Source organism: Crocuta crocuta, unplaced genomic scaffold (assembly GCF_008692635.1).
Source record: "Crocuta crocuta isolate KB4526 unplaced genomic scaffold, BGI_CrCroc_1.0 scaffold35, whole genome shotgun sequence".
NCBI lineage: Eukaryota > Metazoa > Chordata > Mammalia > Carnivora > Hyaenidae > Crocuta > Crocuta crocuta.
The window spans coordinates 8,854,603-8,859,247 of NW_027530625.1; the positions used below are offsets into that span (position 1 = coordinate 8,854,603).

At 53.4% G+C, this 4,645-nt stretch overlaps 1 protein-coding gene and 1 long non-coding RNA gene across 5 annotated transcripts in view; one reads left to right on the forward strand and one right to left on the reverse strand.

The window, feature by feature from the left end:
- The window catches only part of TSC1 (TSC complex subunit 1), a 46,723-nt gene extending 46,231 nt beyond the window's left edge, over positions 1–492 (reverse strand). For 3 of the 4 annotated variants that reach the window (XM_077768431.1, XM_077768430.1, XM_077768427.1), the window contains exon 1: positions 326–492. The gene's annotated coding sequence lies outside the window, so the exon portion shown is untranslated. The remainder of the gene's footprint in view (positions 1–325) is intronic. The other variant, XM_077768428.1, reaches the window with a different exon arrangement.
- Positions 493–754: 262 nt separating this feature from the next.
- Positions 755–3,971, forward strand: LOC144234988 (uncharacterized). Its single transcript, XR_013336123.1, has 2 exons — positions 755–1,333; positions 2,699–3,971. It is a non-coding gene; the product is annotated as an uncharacterized LOC144234988 (long non-coding RNA).
- Positions 3,972–4,645: the final 674 nt, after the last annotated feature.

A 4,645-nucleotide genomic window follows, 5' to 3' on the forward strand; every position in this document is an offset into this window, starting at 1 on the left:
GGGCTGCCCAGGGGCCCCGCCTCACCCCTGCCCTCTGCACCACTCCCCAGGGGTGCAGCCGTCCCCTCGGCCGCCGAGGAGGGGCGAAGTGCTGGTCCGGCCCGCCTCGCGTCCCCAGGGACTCGCCAGCTCTGCGGGGCCCCGCCAGAGACAGCGCGTAATAAGAGGGAGGGGAAAGCTCTCCGAACACCCCTTCCCGGGGTTCCCTCTCCAGCAAGTGAGCCCCTTGCCCCAGCCCCTCGGGGCCTCCCAGACCGGGGTCGTGGTGCCAGGGATGCCCCGCGAAGCCCCCGAGAAAAGGAGGGGGCGACACCCCCATACTCACCCACCGTCTCCTCCCCCTCAGCTGTTTACCTCACAGTTCCTCCAGCCTACAGGGCGCCGCCATCTTGGACGTACAGCACCTCCCCCGTCGTGAAATGCCCACGACCGCCGCAGCCTCCGCCACGAAAAAGAGTGCCCAGTCGGGTCTCGCCTCCCCCTCGACCCCAGCGGCAGGTGACCGCGGCCGGCAGCCCCGTTGGACGGAAGAGGCCGTCCTGCGCATTACTGATGACGAGAACCAGCCGAGAAAAAGCCCAGGGGAGTTTGTAAGGTAGGGGGGCGGGGACGGGCGGAAGGATCCCGAATGGAGGCCGCTGAGAGATCTTGTGACTCCGAAGGAGGCGAAAAGAAGGGCCGGCGCGGCGGGAGGAGCCCCGGGAGGGAGTGGGGGGNCCCTCCCCCGCACCCCTTTTGCCCTAGCCCACCCGGTTGTTTCCCTGCCCCCAGGGCCTCTCTCTCAAACCCGCCGCAGAGCTGCGATCGTGTTCCCCAAAGAGCCCCCGGGGCCCGCGTGGGTGAAGGGTCCGCTCTCGAGCCTTGGCGGAGTGGCAGCTCATTCCGTCAGGGCAGCCTTCGTTCCTTTGCGGAATATTTGCAAAAAGCCCACCTCTGGGACCGTGAAGGGGACCACACTGGCGTCTGCCCTCGGGCTGCCAAGGCTTCAGACCCGATCAACCACCCTAATCAGGGCAGACGGCTTTAAAATAAGGCAGCCTTCACAACGTGCCTTCTATTTCCTAGCTGTGTGGACCTGACAAGTCTTAAAGTCAGCTGGGCCTCAGTTTCTTCCTCTGTGAAATGGGCATGATAGCATTGCTCAAGTGAGAATTCCAGTCCTGAGCCTAGTACGGCCCAACAGGTGATGTTCTCCATCAGAGGCGGGATGCGATAGCCACTGGGAGCAGTTCGAAGCAGCGCGAGAGAGCAGGCAGAGAGTGAGCTGAGCCTCACGGCGGGATGTGAAAGGCTTTTGGAAGGAGTGGGCATCTGCTTTGTTTTCAAAGGAAAGGTAGGTCTTATGAACCAGAAATGGGAGAGGCGATCGGGAGGAAAACGGCATTCCAGGCAGAAAGCACCAACGAATCAAGAGCCTAGAAGCAGTACATGCGGGGCGGCTGATGGTAATAACAAATTTTGTCATGGGAACCAATTGGGTCACAATGCAAGACAGCTCATGATTTAAGGGGCCAGGTGCCTGAGCGGCCAGGACAGAGGGTGCTGTCAGAATTCGGAGAGGCCCAGCGTGGTCCCAAGTAGGGTTTACTGCTGGCTTGTATGGTGCTTTGTGAGAGTTAATGACACCCCTTCTGGGAGACCATGTGAGCAGAGCCCAGGGCGTGTTTCAGCCCTATCCTCTACCCCCAATCCTCTTGGGTTGAGCAGTGTACAACCTTTATAACCATGCTGGCTTATGGGGAAGGTGAGTATGGAGCTGGGGATTCAACCAGTCTAACGTGGTTATGGAAGCAGTTGGGGGAAGCCAAGAGTTCTCGATTCTAATGGATCAGAGCTAGAATGCAGGGTTCTGCCGTTTTACTAACTGACCTAGCCTTAATTTCTTCATTCACAGTATGGGGTAATAGTATTGCCTACATCGTGGGGATTTGAGGTTAAATCAGTGAGACCTGAAGCCATAACTAGGGTAAAACCTAGTTCAATAAATGTTACTTCTGGAGGCTCCTAGCTGGCTCAGTCGGTTGAGCGTCTGACTTCAGCCCAGGTCATGATCTCGTGTCGCCCGAGTTCGAGCCCCGCGTCGGGCTCTGTGCTGACAGCTCAGAGCCTGGCGCCTGCTTCGGATTCTGTGTCTCCCCTTGCTCTCTGCCTCTCCCCTGCTTGCGCTCTCTCTCTCTCTCTCTCTCTCTCAAAAATAAGCATTAAAATTTTTAAAAATAAATAAATGTTACTTCTGTTACTGTGTTCATCGTGCTCTTGGCCAGCATCCGTCACTCCTAGGAGCTGGTCTGCCAAATGTTGAACTTTGTAGCCACTCAAGGGCCGTCAGCTGGGGCGGGGGGGAGGGGGGTGTCCAGAGATGAAAAGGTTGGGAGAGAAGGGGAAGGATCTGGTTTCTCCACAAACCATTTCACAGGAACGGAAGACTGCCTTTGCATTCCCACCAGGGCCGGGGCTCAAGTGCATTCAGAGATTTCAGAGTCCAGTGATTGGAGGGCCCAGATTAAGGGGTGGAGTCGGGGGCCAGGCGTGACCTAGGGCTCTAACCCAGGAACCTTACTCCCTCCCCCCGTTTTCCTTGGCTCTTTGACCTCATCCTGCTGGAATGTTCTCTCCGTGGAAAGGAGCAGTGATCCACAGAGCTCATCAACTGCTGGCCCTCAAGGGGGCCCTAACTGCATTGTTACTGTTTACACAGCGTCTGGAAGAAGAATGGTAATTGTTCTCTCAATATGGACCACCAGATGCTTGTGACAAGAGTCCAGGAGGAACAGCCAGAGGCAGCCCGGCCGCCATCCCCAGCCACTCTCAGTCCTGGCTACCTGGATACTTTTTCTCTAAAAGTCTTGGTTCGCCTGTCTGAACGTGACAAGAAACAAAGGAGTTGAGCCGGTCTAGGCAGGTGGCGCTGACCTGATGTGCGTGGTAGACCTCACGGCATTTGTCTGTGCGATGTCTCCCCCTCCCCTTCCTAGGCGCAATCACAGTACCGCCCTGAGGCCTTGGGCACCCTGACTAGGCCTAGCCAATCCCCGTCATCTAGCCAAAGAGATTGGCCTCTGGACACGTGACTTGGGCTGGGCCAATCAGGGTGCTTCCTTGCGTCTATCTGTGGATGCTAAAGAGAGATTGTGTCTCGTCTTCAGGGTCCGTAAACCTGGATGAAGGAGCTGTGACCCCCCCACTTCCCCATCGCCTACATCAACCTCAGAGAGAAGTCCAGCCAAAAGATGGAAAAGACCTAGAGGGAGACCAAGACAGAGATGGAAAAAGAAATATAAGTTGCTATCTCCTGAATTTTCAGAGTCCTTGAAAAAAGCTTGCTTTCCGTATGTAGCTTCATGCCACTCACCCTGCCTCCAATGGCCACACATCTCCTGCAAGGCCAAGCCCAAGTTTCTGGCAGTGACCTCCACAGCCCTGGAACCCCATCTCATCAGCCGCCCCTTGCTGTCTGCACTGTGTCCAAAAGACAAAGATTATATGTATACACGCTGTATACGTATATGACCATACACATATCTGCGCATGTGCTTTTTCTTTGTCAGTAGGCTTCACCCCCGGCACAAAGCCCGATGTGGGGCTTGAACTCACAGCCTTGACATCAAGACCTGAGCTGAGATCAAGAGTCAGACCCTTAACCAACTGAGCCACCATGGCACCCCTATATGAGCATACTTTTAACTTACATAAATAGTTTGTGTTTTAGACGCCAATCTGTTTCTTACTTTCTTCCCCACTCACCATTGTTTTGAAGCTCTATGCGCGTTGCTCTGTATACATCTAGCTAGTAGCTTCTAACGGCTGACAATTACTCAGTGATTCGGATCTACGCCGATCTGCCCTCCACTCTCCCATGGAGGGAATGATACCCCGTGTCATCAGAAACAGCACTGGAGGAACATCACTATACTGATACGGCTGAGAATGTCTTTGGGATGTGTACCTAGGAGTAAAACCAGTAGACTTAACTTTGTTGTTGTTTTTAGAGAATTTTTTTTTTTTAGTTTTACTGGGGTATAATTGATGTACTAAAAATTGCATACATTTAACTGCAGACATCTGGGTGACTGTGGACAGAGGTCCACACCCATGATGCCATCACCTCCAAAAATTTTGCACGGACTTATCACCATACTGTTCTCCAGAATGACTGCTCCGGGCTACCGTCCACAAAAGTGCCCATGTCCCTGCCACCACTTGGCATTAACTAGCTTTTTCATATTTTCAACATACTAGGGCTATTCTGACATGTTCTTGGGTTTTTTTTTTTATTTTAATGCTTATTTTTGAGAGAGAGAGCATACAAACATGCGCACACACGGAGGAGGGCCAGACAAAGGGAGACAGAAATTCCAGAATGGGCTCCACACTGACAACAGAGAGCCCAATGCGGGGCTCGAACTCAAAAACCCGGAGATCATGACATGAGTTGAAGTCGGATGCTTAACTGAGCCACCCACACGCCCTGACACATTCTTGGTTTAATTTACCTCCCTTGACTAGTGAGATGGAACATTTCTTCATATTCTTGTTAAGTTTGTGGGTTTCTTCCTCTATAAATTGCTGATTCTTATCTTTTGACCTTTTTCCCAGTAGAGTTATTGTCTTTCCCTTGCTGATTTGTGAGAGCGCCTTCTCTGTT